Below are 16,074 nucleotides of genomic sequence, written 5' to 3'. Positions count from 1 at the left end.
CTCTGCAGATAATTACACATAACTTAGGGAAGAAATCTTAGCAATATTTCCTTTTTCCTTCTCTTATGGAAGGTGGTGGCTAAGCAAAACATTCATAAGTCACATATATAGATTTGTAAACAGTGCTTGAAATTAAAGTTTTAAAGTCACTTTCTATTGGTTTTGATCCCATGGTAAACATGAATGTTAATTTAGTCCTTGTGTTGAATCCAGCTACTAACATAGAATGCACTCTGCTTATCAATAATGAAATGCTTTCCCTTGCATTATTGGGAAACAGCCATGTAGTATCATAATTGCATGGTACAGTCCTGAGTCTACATTTTTCCTCTGGCTTTGAGCCCCTTAGAGTTCCCTTCATGATTCAAATGGTCAATATATGTTTTAGATTCTGCGTCCCTTAATTTAATTTTTCTTAATATTACTGTTGTTATTATTACCAGATATCCTTTCTTCTTCAATGAGTTCCCCCACTGACAGAAAGAATGAATGTGTCAGGTTTAAGAGAAAATTTCTGAAGTCCATGCTTATAGAATTATTCACATCTCTCTTCACTCCCTCTCACCCTTTCTTTTCTCAGATACAGGGAAGGTGAATGATTAATCATGAAGTTGATTGCTAAAAACAACAATAACATCAGAATCCTTTGATTGTTTTTATTGTGCAGTAAATTCTTACATTTTAATGTTTTTTCAGTGCAAGTCACTTTCTATTCAAAACTAACTGCCAATTTCTTTCTAGATTGGAACTGTGACGTATTACTCTGGGGATTTATTTCGATTCTGGGGTGTAGATACCTGCCTTTTCCTTCATTGATTTGCCCCTGGCATTTCAGGTACTTATCTCAGCAGAATCATTGACTTAAGCTAAGACAACCACAACAAGCAAATACAAAGCTACACACCCACACAGCAATTTCTGCCTGGTGTAGTACGAATGACAAATGCTCTTTTGCCTGTTTATGCCAATCACCTGTGTTCTACTCATCATAGTTTGAATGCTATCATCATTTTCCCTTTCATCAGGTAACTTTTACAACCTCTCCACTGCTGCAACAACAATTTAAGCATGAATGCTCATCCATCAGTGCTCAGACTCTGAGTGAGCTAGTGCTCAGCAGAGGTGTGAGTGGGTATACAAGCCTCACAGACGATTTTTCTGGTAGCAGTTTTCCTCTGTGAGTCAGATTCTAAATGAACTATGAGAACACAGATTGAAAACCCCTCCTCTAACTTGATTCCTTATATTTTCTCCACTTTTCCAGCCTACGATTGTAGGCAGGCATCATTAGTGTCTACAGAGGAGGTCATAGCTCCAAATGATGTAAAATACTGTAGTTGGGAAGAGCATCTGAAGTTGTTTACTGTCTCTAAAGAGAGTATTCAAATGTTGTGCCATCACTCATCAGCACCTACAAAGGAACTGCAAATGAATATTAGATATTTATCTTGAAAACTAGGTCAAAATTTGCCCCAAATACCAGCTACTTAGCTATGTTTGCATGCTTTCTTTTGAAACATCCCTGGCAAGTAATAGGAAACACGGTGAAAAAAAAGATTTTGCCTTCTCATGTGCTTAGCCCATTACCTATTTTCAAACCTGGGGACTGTTCATCATCAGAATTTTGTTGCTCAAAGCCATCTTGATTTTGCATTTGAACAACATTTGCAGATGGAGCAAAGAAGCCTGTTTCCTGCAGTGAGCACTCCTCTCTGTGCTACTTTCCTGTTTTCTTCATGGTGATTTTTTTTTTGTTTTTAGGGGGACAGACAGCATTTAGTTGAGTATTACCATTATGTTTTCTAAAAGCACTTTCCATGATTGAAGAGACCACTGCTGGATTCCTCACAAGCCAGCTTGGTAGCCTTGCAACAAACTAAAAAAAAAAAAAAAAAAAAAGTAAGATAATGAGAGAAATCTGCAAACTGAAATAATTCCCCACGTTAATAAATATTTCAAGTCATCCCAGTAATGCTACAATTTTCTAAGAATACCCAGAACCTTTCATTAATGACCCCTGCTAATGCCTTTTACTGGCTGGAGTCGTTCCTCTCCGTTGCACTAATAGCAGCATGACAGACAGGCCAATAATGGCATCCTGGGGGCTGCAGCCACCGCGGCTCAGCCGGGGCCTTGCCGGGGACAGAGTGCTGGGGGGAGCCGAGCCATTCCCTCCGTGAGGGCTTGGGGTGGCTCTCAGCAAAGGATGTCTCTGCAGGGCTGGTCAGTGAAGGACTGGTGCCCACGGGACGATAGGGATGATCCAAAGAAGGGGAAAGCTGGGGCAGCCCATCAGCTGCTCTGAATTATGTGGGGGACTGAGCACACCCATGGCCACTTCAGCATCAGGGAAACAGTGGGTGAAGGTTGTGAGAGCCCCTTTCTCTCCACCTCAGCTGCTGCAGTCAGGAATACTGTCCAACATCTATAGCTAGCATTTACCTTTGGTATTAATGTTGGGAGCAACAGCTCCTAAGAATACAAGGGACTAGGAGCAGGAGTTAGCTATGTAAGAAGGTAAAAAAGCCATCCAGATTTTAGTAATCATGGCCCAGTCATCATTTTGGTCCCTATATGCAGACAAATATTCTGAACACTTCTCATGAAATATTTCTCATGCATTTTTCTGATATCTGTTGAAAATGTAGGTTTGCGCCTGCCCCCATAGAGGCCACTGAGGGGTGGAAACTGTCATCATCTAAGTGGGGAGGAAAAGACTGATGCCCTGTTTGATGCTCTGGGACACATTCATTTGAAGCAGATGTGGGGAGGGGCGGGCTGAGAGCTACAACATCACCCTGAAAAGGCCCCTGCCTGTCCCCAAGGCTGGCTGAGAGCCTGTCGTCAGGGCCTCTTACACTGTAGGATCTTACTCTGGCACTGGCACAGAACTCGCTGCAGGACCCAGCCTTCTCTCTGCCCCTGGCAACACAACTAACTGGTGTCATTTTTGAAAGTGCTTTGCCCAGTTTTCAATAATGAACTTCTGGGGGAGACTTTGGGACCATCACTGACATTGGGACTGACAGCTCCACCCAAAACCACCCATACTGCCAGCCATTCCCAAGCTACTGTTTCCCCAAGGAAAAAGGGTCTGGGTTAGTTTATGCACTGGATTGCCTGTGCATTGCCATTACAAGAGGGAGGTAATTCTTGGGATCAGGGCTTGAGCTGAACCTGAGCATAAATTGTATTAAATCGGCAGACTGATGGGGAGCAACAGTGATCTCTGAATTCTTGTTTGAAGCAAGAATGTCTAAGCTCCCTCTGTGTGCCAAACATGACACTGTGATAGATGGGTAATGCAATGGTTGACTCTCACAATTAAGAGGCAAATATGATGTGTATATGTTAACAGAAGTTTTATAGATTTACAGTTATGTTTTACCCCCCTTGCATTGTTATCATGGGGTGGCCTGGGTTCAGGATATTTGGGAGAGTCAGCTTGTTACTGTGGCAGCGCCTGACCTCCAATCAAGATTTAAGGAAGTAAACTCCACCACTAGACAACAAAGGAGGAGTCAATGGACAGAACTTCGGGAAGGGCTAAAGGGTTAAAAGGCGAAACCTCCATTGTGTGAACAAGCACACAGTGGGGAAAATCCTCGGCTCCCAGCGCCGTAATGTTTTCTGTATTCAGTCTTCTGTTGTATTTTTGATAAGGTTTTAATAAACCTTTTACATTTTTTAGAAGTGAGTACCATTTCTCACAACACCATTCCTAACATTTTCCAGCACTATCTCTGTCATGCAGGAAATTATTGACAAACAACTCCAAGTTATGCGATACAAGTCCACCTGGTGTGCACCTCACGCTGCAATACCTTTCATCCATTCACAGTATCAGTGTCTTTTCAGACAGATGACAAATGGTGGTTGCAGGGGTGGTTTTTTTCATAGGCTTCTGGTGTGAACATCTTTTCTTGAAACTTCTGATGAAAAAAATGTAGATCTATAGCTCAGCATGATCAGTTTTCTTACAGTCCTCAAAATAGCTTAGAAGCAAAAAATTTATAAGACCTAGTGAACTGAGTTTGTCCTCCATATTCTCCTTAAACATGCACAATTAAGGGAGAAGCTGAAGAAGCAAAATTATGAAAATAGGACAGGTACTCTTAACAGACTCTTAACAGTTGCCTGACATCAAACTGAGGTGAAATCAGCTTTGCCTCTGTATTGCAGCTTGTAGGGAGGAAGAGATTTCTAAGCTTAAAATGACTGAAGGACATCTTTGCTTACTCTACACTGAATGACTTTGGTGCTTTATCAAGTGGCAGTGGCCAGCTAAAGTGATAGGTAAGGAGCAATAAAGGTGTGCAATCAGAGGTGCAGAGCTCACTCTCCTGGCTAGCACCTGATTCAAACAAAGGGCCACATCTGCAGATGATAAAGCTAATTTCACTGTAACCTAAGGGAAACACTGGTCTGTTTGCTTACAGGACATGGCCAACTCTCTTTCCCACACATTCTTGAGTAATGCACTGAAGACTACCACAGACTACAACTTCCACTTCAGCTTTGACTTAACACTTTATATTATGCTACATCTGTACCTTTCAAAGAGAGGAACAAAAAAGTCAATACAGGCAAAGTTCTGCTTAGTGGGTTTCAAATGTTCCACGTTGGGATATATTATCTAGAAAAAATACTACCTGTAAAGCCCACTGAAGTGCTAAATTAAAGGATTTTTCTTCTTGATTTTGTCTCTTGATAATAATGAATTGGTTTTATTAAAATACTGCCCTTAATGAAGATTATTACCATGTAACAACCTTGTGTGTAGTTTTCATAAAGCATTGAGCTATAGCAGTCCCTCCACTGGGGAAGTTTAAATGTTTAATAAATGCACATAAACTAACCTCACCACTTACCCAAAGAACAGAAGAATAATTCTGTGTATCTGGTTTTACAAACAAGGACATAATGTGCCAGAGTCAGTGGAAGGAGCAGCTCTGGTTGTGATTCCTGACTGCATCCCTTCCTTCTGGAAGATGGGTTCCTTACTATTTGTCTTCCTGCATCCTGCTGTGATCCCAGGGACATTTGTCATCAAAAGAGGGATCACCTTCATGTCTAGCATTTCACAGAGCTGAGTGCTTGATCAGTCCAAATTTGGATCAACCTAAAATCATTAAAAAATAGCTTTTTTCAATTGGAATGTTTCCACTGAAAACTACTGGCACTTTCTAAAAACTGATCTAAATTCACTTCCAAGTAGAATTAATGCTTTGGCACTTAAGAAAGATATTTGGACTCAACCAGCTATAAAAAGGCAAGTTGTTCTCTGACCACTGCTGAGTAATTAATGCATCTAATTTCTAAATTGATTTCTCTTAAATTACATACAGCTGAAGAAGTCAGAGACCCAAAGAAATTCTGTTTTATTTTAAAATCAGAAAGTCAAATTGGGATGAGACTGAGAAATCAGACTTCAACACCTCTCCCCCATCAAATCAGTTGACCTAAAATGTGCTTGCTTGAATTAAGTAAGATAAATAAATTTGGAACATATAATGGAGTTCCTCAGAAAGTTTTTTATCAATGAAAATGTATGCATTTAGGTAAGGGACTTCGTGGAACTAAACTCTCCTAAAGAGTTCTCATGTTAAAGTTACTCATTATTGAAAATGATAAAACTCTTTTGCATCAAAGTGACACCTGTGATGCACAATCATCAGCTTTGAATTAGGCTTTGGACAATCAATGTCATTTTCAGCAGGCTGGTTTCTTAAGGAATAATGCAGATTCATTCAAGACAAAACTTTTTGCAGGAAAGTGTCAGTTCTGACATTTATTTTTACCCTTAAAAATTTTCAAATTGATAAAAAAGTTTCAGTGAAAGTATTTGTCTAATTACAGCATATTTTAATTATGTTTAGAGAATTTCCCAATGTTGAAACACTTGTTTATTACTCCATGGTTTGAGAAATATAAGTATGAAAATTGTGTGGAAATATTTCAAAGGTTTTGAAACAAAAAAATTGGCAAAAATGAAATTTCTTTCTTCAATTTTTTTCTTAAAAAGCCCAAAGATGTAAATAAACAACCTCCAAAGCCCACCAAATCCCAGGATTTAACCTCTTGGTCTATAGATAAAGTAAGTTCTTTTATTTGTTTGCTTTTTCTTTTAAAATCTGGGTCAATATATCTGCATTTAGCACATAAGTTAGTTTCAAAACACTGACTAATATTTGTACTGGTCTTTTTTTTTTTTTTTTTTTTTTTTTTCCAAAAGACCCTGATTAATTTGTGAAAGAAAGCAAAGTTTTAAAGTTCAGCACCACGAGGAAATTACAGACGGTGCATCAAGCCCATGAGAGCCTCTCTAACAGAAGGGAATGGGCCTGTAGTTATGAAAACACAATAAAGGTCTGAAAATTCCTGTGTGAATTCCATAGGCTGTTCTCAGCCCTCCAGCTAAAATTAGCACCAGGGAAATTTCTGCAGCTGAAAGCCTCAAGCCTAGTCTCAAGTTCTACTCTTAGATGTTAACATCTGTGGTTATATTGTATAGTACTTCCAGAAGATCTCTCACTGAATAAATATGATCCGTCAATAATGTTATTTTTTATGTTGACCTGAAGCCTCATCTGGATAGTTAGAAGATGAGTTTGTGTCATCACTTCCACCCCCTCGTGCACATTGGCACATTAAATCCCCATTAACTAGTTATCATCATTTGCATCTCTCTTCTAGAAACAAAAGGTGGCCTGGGGATTGTTGTTTATTGGTTTAGCATTCTTGGTCCCAAAAATACTAACTTTTAAAATATAGACACTTCAATGGCAAGTATAGGTGACAGTGACATATGTGTTCCTGCTACGACCTTCATTTCTCTCAGCTTTAATACTATTTTTAGTCATGACTGAGCAGCTCCACTAGCATTGCGGGGGTAAGGAAGGCATAACCAAGACTGAAACAATCTTCATTTGTAACTGCCCTCCTCAGCCTGGCACCTAATGCGAGTATATTCTGTTTTCTATTTGTATTTGTATTCTCAGCATCTTCAACAAACAGCATCTGCATGCAACTGTTTGCGTTGTTAGGAACAGCAAGACGACAAACGCACAACACAGACTGTCCCTGCGGGTGGAAAGGACTTGCCTCTTCCCGAAGGACCTTGATCCAGCTGCAGCATCCTGTTAACTGCATTGATTTTCGAGCTGCCTCCTGGGTTTCAGTAGGATCGGATAGGATCCTTCCACACTGCCCTTGTGCCAGGGCTTGATTTGGTTTCCTGAGAGCACAGGTATTCCCCACCTCCCTTGACTGTCCTCAGCAAGACGGATGATCCATGCCTGCACAATGACAGTGCAGTGACAAAATGGCCTCTCAACTCCCTCACTTTCCTTTGGATAATTTGTTACTGTCCTTGTCTGTTTAGCGATGCATTTTATAGTGGCAGCTGATTCTTTCAAGCTTAATAATGCAGCCAAGCTGCTTTCTGACATTATCCCAACATAATCACTGTAATTCCTTCTGTTTCCAATATAGGTCAAGTTCTCCCTGATTCAATAAAACACCATTTTTAAGTAAGCATCATTCATCTTAGGGTGCATTAGTCAGTTTCATTTTGGTAACTGGTCTCTATAATTTTTTGTTTGCTCTTTCACATTTTCCTTGCTCCTTAATTATCAAATCACCCTACAGATTATTAAAAAGATGAATTCCTGTTAAATAAGGTGACCATATGCAGAAATTTCTTTGTAGTTTAATTTTCATTCTTTCAGGATTCAGAATTCTTGGAGCTGAGCAAAGAAGTGAGTTCTGATTTTCAATTATAGTCATAGAAAAGAACAGGAAATAAAGGCTCTAGTTGTATTCAAACCTGAAATTGAATAGAAGTGGAAATAATTTTAAAAATAAATGGACTAACAGAGATGGTGTAGGGGGCATGGTGACTGGATATTTTATTCTATGGCATATGATGACTTTTGGAATGTGGAAAACATCAGCAAGGTTGGAGAGGGAAACAGACAACTGTAGGTGTAAGGGATTGTACTTTTCTTTATTATTAGATGTATCTGAGCTCAGTCTCCAAAATGACAGATGTGCAAGTCAAAGTGATTTGCAATGAACACATTAAAAATAAATACTAACCGTTTTTTGTGACTATAAGTGGCTTTAGCCTAGAAGGGGCCTCTCAGCCACAGTAGATGAGGTCCTAAATGTAAAGACTCGGTTCCCAAGAAGCAGTTTTTCAGAAAGTTCCAAGTATTTGCGGAAAGAATGCATGATAAAAATTGGCCTGGCCTTCATTGTCTTTTGGTGGGTAGTAAAAAGTTGCAAAAAGAGGTTGTATTTTGTATTAAAAAAAAAAATTGCTTAAAACAATAAAAGCTTAAATTCTGAATTTAAATTAGTTTATTATGATTCTACTGAAACACTTAATAAAGTCTAAACATAAAACATAAATATATTTTGTACATGTACTGATAAATATAACATATTATTAATATTTTAATGAGTCAAAATTATGTGAATGAAAACAATGCAACCTAAATTAAATTATCAAAACAAGACAAACCCAACCTATTTATGTCCGTTCCCTATTGAACATGTGAAAACATGTGAACATGTGAAAAAAATCGGCATATTTCTGTGAAATATGGGGAGGGGGAAATCTCATTTTTAGGGAAAATGGGTACGTAGATAGTTTTGCAGCCACATTTCCAGCAGACATTTTTAAAAACCACTCTGCTTGAAAGTTCAGCTTATGCAGTACAAACAGATGAATACTGAAAGTAATCACAAGTAATTATTATATATTATTTATTCTTACTTGTATGCCCCGTGCTCTTACAGCTCCATAGAGCCAGCAGAAGGAGTGGTGCCTTCCCAAGAGAGCAGCTGGAAGACTTTGATCTGTGACAAGCTTTCTACTCCTTCCAATAAAATAAATATAGAGCAGAGGTCTACCTTCTTGTGTTCTGCAGAGAACTGCCAAATAAAATTGATACAACCCTTGTCTGATTTGACATTTTTTGCTGGGTTGGCCTAGAAGATAATTTTGCCACACTGAAGAGCAATTCAAGATGATGTGATTTCTTGTACTGATTAAGTCTTTGACGTGACTTCTGGAGGGATCACGTCTTTTGAAGATAACAATTCTATGTAAGTGTACTGTGATTTCCAAGTGTATCCATGTGGAAAAAAAAGGCAAACTCCTCAGTATCAGGGACAGCAATTAGGGTTGTGAGTTCCTGGAACAGCAGTCACTAGCTTTTAGTTGACTTAGAAGATGACTGAAATCAGAATACGAGATGAAGTTGCTGTGCAAGAGGTGATTTTAAAAGTAGTCAAGACATGATTCAAATAACAAGTGAAGTGGAAACACAACTGTCTTAAGGAGAAGAAAGCACTGAACTTTAGATTTTCCCTAGTGTTTTATTTTATGCACTCCAATTCATGGAGGCCCAAGAGACTGCATAATTTCTTCACAGTCTCTGCCTGTGTAGGGGAGCTTCTGCAAGCGTAACAGCCTCTTGATCTGGACACAGACAAAGTCTGACCCCAGGCACTGGAGGAGATGTAGGCAGACTTTTTCTGCTATTTTGCTGCCATTTGTAATAGTGTGCATGTGGCTAGTGCTCCAAGCTATCAAAAGGTTTGTCTACAACACCTGTTAAATATGGAAGCTGGCTGGGTTACCAGGTCAGACTCATCCTACACAGACATATATACACAGGGAGCACAAATACTCAGGTTTGCTGGATGCTTTAGCCTGTACCAAACACCTCCCTTGGGTGCACGGCGTGGCCTCAGGACTGAGCACACGGCAGCCCAGTGCCGCTGTCCTGCATGGAGCTCTGCTGAGGCCCAAGCATGTACTGCTGCACCAGTGCAGACTGGTGCTTCTCAATGCTTAGGGACAAGATCCACCGAGTTGTCTTTATTGCCCTCACCACAGGGAAAGGGGGCAGATTGCCAGCAAGACACAATAGGTTTGCCTCTTGTAAGATTTTCTGTCTCTGGTGCCCAGAGGACACCATCAGGGGACTGTGAGGGCCATTCATTATCTCTGTGCGAGACCTCCAGTGAAGTAGTGGGACAAATCAGAGGCTTTCCAAACCCTGGGGAAACCTGCTGTAATTCTGCATTTTTCTGGAAAACAGTGTGGTTCTTTTGTTTGGAAGAAACTGCTTTTTTCCACTATGACCTGTTTATATAAGAGGGCAGAATAAACCAGTTTCCAAAGATGCTATTATTTTCTTTGGTGCTGGCTCCCTTCCCCCATTTAATTCTGCTTTTAATATGCTTTTTAAGTCTGCTAATGAGTACATTTATCACATTTCCCAAATATTCTTTCATAATTCACTGACTTGACCATTCTGGAAATTGCTACATTATGCTCAACAATTATTTTAAGGCAAAGATATCTGGGAAAAAAAAAAAAAAGACATTTATTTCCATAAAATTGTTCCTTTTTCTTCAGGCTTTCAAGATCTTTTTTTCCTTAGATTGCAAAGTAACCAAGAGTAACTAACTAAAACCAAATCAATTATTTAATTAAAAATAATAAATGAGGAAAAATAAGATTTATAACTAGAGGGAGAAACCTTACAGCCTTCATTCTGTCTAGTAACAATTTTCACTAAACTAGTCAGGCTAAAACAGGTGAATTTAGACATTATTGGGGTGAACAGGGAAATATAAATATCTCTTTAACTAATGGTTATTTCCCTTTAAGGGACAGAAAGGATTGAACTATTCAGATTGCATAAAGCAGAAGTGTGCATCATAATCCCATAAAGGCAAGAAAGATTAATAATGTTTGGAGCACATGGATTTTCACATGAAATATTCTAACACAGAACTGCTGGAAGCCTCTTAAGGCAACAATGGCTGTAAATTCGCATATTACTTGTAAATAACCTTGCTGTCAACAAACACAGGGAAAACTTAAATCAAAATAATTATTTTCATCTTTTCACAATTTCAAAAATAACAGAAAGGGAAATGGGGACTTGTCTTCTAGTTTTGCATTTGTTGTTCGTGGTACTGTGTGTTCCATACAGGCAGTGTTGCAATAGTCAGAATGAAACTGTTTATCCTACCAGCTGCTGACATTTGCTCCTTGCTTCCCCCATCTTCCTAGGCTGCACCTGGGCCCCTCTGATAACTGGTCCCTGGTGTGGTTGCGTGCTGAATAGCTACATCATTTCTTCTCTCACCTTTTCATCTCCTCCTGTCTCAACTGAAATGTCACCATTTTCACAATGGTGGCATTTCTATTATTTTATGTCCTCATCAAGAATTACAATAAATGCTGTTATTCCTCATTGTTAATGTCTACTTCATCCAAATGTGAAAAGAGAATTTGTATGGTCCACATCTTGGTCATCTCTTACCTCTCACTGCAACTTGGTTCTCTGTAGCTTCCTCTCATACAGCTACTTGTTCTTTCTGAAGAAAAGCTGAGGAAGAAAAAGTTCTCATTACATATTTTCCTATGATTGTATGCACCCTTGTTTCCTTTTCCATACTTTGTCTCTTTCTGCATGAGATTAAAGCACTTCAGTTCTGAAGTTCTCCACCTCATTATGCTCTGATCAGCAACTATTATCCATAAAAGAGAAACTGACTATTTTTCTGACTAATTCCAGAAAACAACAGTTCACTATTCAGCATCCATTAAATAGGAAAGCAGAAGGCAAAAAAACTAGTAAGAAGGAGTAGAAAATAGAAACATCAATAAGTCTTTGCCAAAGTCTGCAATGCACTCACACCTAGAAAACTTAATGGAGCTTTGATTAATCAATGTTTAAAAGGATATAGTGAAACTAGAACTAATAGAAAAATTAAAAAATAATATTTTGAAAATATGTAAATATATTATAAATATATAAATTTAAATAAATTTATGGTTTACCACAGAGAAGATGAATGAGGAATGATAATTGACTTTTTCTCACAGTACAATAACTGAGGGACATCAAATGAAATGCTCGGGTAACAGGTTAAAAAAAAAGGAAATCCTCCACAAGCTGTTCTTAAATTGTGGAATTTCATTGTCACCGCATGATGCAAAGGGTGTTGAGAAAGCTGATAGAACAAGTTTCCTCAAAAAGGAATCAGAAAAGTGATTGGAAATAAAGCCTACCAGGATCATTAGACAGAAAGGTATAGTTTCATCTGGTTTTGAAAATTCCTAAACATTTTCATTCTTATTTTGCTTTCCTTCACCCCTTTCATAGGGATTCCTGGGTATTGATTTGTCCTAAAACCACATCATGATAAGACTTACACTTTTAGTGCGTATGTCATAAAATGAACTGAAACATCAACTGGTTTTCCTAAGGTTTCATCCTTTTTTAGCATTTGCACACTGCTGAGAATACCTCCAGGGATGAAGAAATGTGACTATATCTTCCAGCTTCATAATATCATGCCTATATCTCACAGGCTTTCTTGTGGTAGCAGAGATCAATATGAAAACAAAAATAGGAGAAAGAAGTAAGAGTTGGATAGGTGCACTCTGCATTCAGCATTGATCAAGGGAATGATTTTTGCTTCTGAGTTGATGCAGAAAAGGTATGACAGTGATGGAGATATCTGAAATCCTGACCAGAAGAGCTTTTATGGGAACAAGGCTCCATGCTCATGCCAGAGAGGGATGCTTCTGATGGAAGGCACAAAAATATGGCCCAACATCTGTCTGGTGACAAGACATCCATGTGGCAACAGAGCATGGCATCTGGCACTCTCTGTCAAGCAACCTGACACACCCATCACCCAGTGGCAGCACTGATCTCTCAATTAACATGATGTGTGCGCACCCAGACACTCCGAGCCGGCTGTCACTGTTGGACCTACTCCTCCAGCCAGCAGCTGGCTCTCTGTTGTGTCTGAAGTGTCTTTCTGAAAGAATGTGGCAGAGCCTTTGAGCCTTTGTGAAGGAAAAAGGGGCACAGATAAGTTGGATCTTGTCAGTGTCTCATGGGATCCAGGCTGCAAGCCTGCATTTTTGTGCTGCTTCCCATTCTGTGCACAAGGCAGAGGAGAGCACTGGCAAATGGAGTTCCCCAACATGCTCAGTATACATCCTATGGCCAGATAAGGCTAATAGGGCTGAATATTATTGAATCACTGTTACCACCCCAGATTATCTGGCCTAACTTATTGACTGATCTCTGTACCTGCTGCAAACACATATCCTCATGAACAAGCAATCATTCACTGATATGGAAAATTATAATTACATTTATGTGATTAAGAAATAGGCAGATTTTCCTTAATATATGAGTACATGGGTGCCAGGCTCTTTTTGATCATGCTCCGGGACGGGATGAGGAGCAGTGGCCATAAACTAAATCACAAGAAGATTCAACTGAACATGAAGAAGAAGTTCTTTACATTGAGGGTAGCAGAGCACTGCTACAGATTGCCCAGGGAGCTCGTGGAGTCTCCCTCTCTGGAGATATTCTAAACTCACCTGGATATGTTCCTGTGTCACCTGCTTGAGGTGACTCTGCCTTGGCAGGGGGGTTAGACTGGATGATCTCCAGAGCTCCCTTCCAACCCTAACTATTCTGTGATTCCATGATTTTCCACAATCACAGAAATTCATACATATGCTCTTATTCTTAAAGAAGTGAATATATACAGTCAGTTATTTTGTAAGCAGTCTTTACTAATTATTTTCTCTCAGTGGAATCAATGTTTCTTTGCTTAAACCACCAGCCAAAAGGTGCCCAGTACTGAACACATCTGTTTAACAAGCTTTGTAAGATAAATCTTGCAGAATATATATTTGGAAGTACATTTCCAAGACAGCTAAATGCTCAAGTTTTTCCTTTAGATTTCAGTGTGCTTTTGTGTATTTCAAGATCAAGGAGATTTATGGGATTTGAGCTTGCTGAACCAGAGGAAAGGGGAGAGTGTTACAGCCAACAGCTGACAATTTGACCTCTGCTCATCTTTGTAGAGTCTCTGCTTGGAAAAAAAGGACTTGAAATTAAACAAAGATGGTTTAAAAGCATAAATCTAGCTACTTTCATCATACAGTATATTTGGGGCTATGAAATTACTGAACATTCAAAAATAAGCCTAGTAAGTGTCCTTGAAAAAGAATTATATCAAATTATTTATCTGCATTAAATAGTTTGACTTGTACTGCAGCTGCCTGCAGCAAATACCTACTTTACTAAGAAGTTCAAGGCTCCAGAGTAACGTAATTTACATATCAGTATTTAAGTACTGCTAAGACTAATTGTCATTGGGAGAGGGGTGTAATACTCAGTGTGTTCCTGAGGTATCACCTTGTTAGTAGGTGCTGAAGTAGTTGAAGATATCCAGGATGCAAAAGTGGATGGGAAGTTTTCCCGGAGAAGACAGTTGTCAGACACCTAGTAGCAGTAAGTGAGGATGGGAAGAAATTATGAACTGGATTCTGCCTTCTTTCTGGAAGGCAGACATGGGTTACATAGGAAAATGGAGCCCCAGGAATGACAGGTACAGAGTTACCCAGGGACATTGCTTGGTGTTTCAGTGGCTGTTCAGACCATGCCTATAATTGCAGTACAGCTTGAGAACGAAGGCTTAGTCAACAGAGCAGCATGATTTCCCCTCTTTAATGGGTAAGGAATCACAGTCAGAAGAGAATGTTCCCTCTGCAATTGTAGCAATCCACTAATAAGGATGACCAGAGGAGAAATCAAGCCATTCAACATTTTTTGGAGCAATTACTATAAATCCAAAAACCTACAAGATATTTTTTGTGTCATCTAAGTCATTCAGTTCCTGATTCCTCATTGCTCCACAAACACACACCAGGGAGTGATATTAATTTGTGATTTTTTTTTTCCTGTATTTTGAGTATGGCAGGGGGAAGAGGATTTTTAAAAACCCCAACAAAACAAAAGAGAAACAGTGAACCACCATGGGAAAAGACTCCTAAAATCAAATATCCTACCAGGGAAACCTTACAAGGAAGATGAAGTCCATGAGCCTATGCTTAGCTGAATCAGTGACAAAACCCCCCACTGGTCCTGATGAGACAGGTGGGCCGAATGGGAGACAAACCAATTCAGGGCTGTGTGTAAAGGAAATGCAGGGAACCAGTGTGTGTCCTCAGCCTACAGTCAGCAAAGGAAGCTCTCATTTATGAAAGCACATTTGCCAGATAATAGTTGTGCAAAATGGAGAAGATGAAGAAAAATGAAGCTGTTGTATAAATCAGGAGAATAACACCACATTTCCTTAAGTTGTTTGTGCAGTCTCCTCCAGGGACTTATCTTACACATAAAACACTTTGAAAAGGCAGGTGGCCCAAGTGAGGAAAAGTTAAACAGACACTGCAGTGCACAAATGAACAGTTTGACAGCAAGCAGCTGCAGTATTTTGTGTCTATCTTAAGCTTCAATAACTCAGCTGGCATTCAGAAGTGTTTCTCTTTCTCTTTTGAACTAGATTCCATGTTACAGACTAACTTTGAAAAAGTAATAATTAAGTACCTGACAAATATCAATGTCCTTCAAAAATTTAGTAAACCCTATACCCACTGTGTTTTTTCATCTGCTTCATGAAATTAAGCAGACACATGAAGCACAGATAGATTTATAGTGTTAGCTGAATTTCCATGAACATTCTGCTGCTTTCAGCAGACACAGCTTTGCGGAAGAAAAAAAAATCTCAGGAAAACTATGCTCACATAGCAGGATTTTTTTTTTTTGCATATATAAAAAAGAACATGAAAAAGTTGTGTTTTCTTTGTCCCTTTTTGTAGAAAGCAGACAATGGGGAAGGCTAATACCCTGATGTCATAGATGCCTATTCCAATCCAGGCCAATGTGTTCTGGCCAATTTTTGTAGATTTCTGATAGCTGGACAATGCTCTGATGGAAAAAAACATGGTAAATCTCTAGACAAACTACAACTTGAGTGTTTGATAAGTGACAGAATAAGCACAAAGACAGAATTGATCTCTACAAGTAGTCTCTGAGGATTTAAGAAGAGCAATCCCCAAGGTAAGCCACTAGGAGACGTTCCAAGGTCTGAGCAATGGACTGCTTTGTCATGAAGCCTCAGTGAGCAGGAAGTATCTCCCCAATGTGGGACAATGAGCTGCAACAA

At 39.2% G+C, this 16,074-nt stretch overlaps 1 long non-coding RNA gene across 1 annotated transcript; it reads right to left on the bottom strand.

The window, feature by feature from the left end:
• Positions 1-419: 419 nt before the first annotated feature.
• LOC137469944 (uncharacterized) lies at positions 420-2,051 on the bottom strand. The gene is made up of 2 exons (XR_010996814.1): positions 2,016-2,051; positions 420-1,876 (listed from the first exon to the last, which is right to left on the bottom strand). It is a non-coding gene; the product is annotated as an uncharacterized lncRNA (long non-coding RNA).
• Positions 2,052-16,074: the final 14,023 nt, after the last annotated feature.

Source organism: Anomalospiza imberbis, chromosome 3 (assembly GCF_031753505.1).
Source record: "Anomalospiza imberbis isolate Cuckoo-Finch-1a 21T00152 chromosome 3, ASM3175350v1, whole genome shotgun sequence".
NCBI lineage: Eukaryota > Metazoa > Chordata > Aves > Passeriformes > Viduidae > Anomalospiza > Anomalospiza imberbis.
This window is presented reverse-complemented; position numbering and strand designations above follow the sequence as displayed.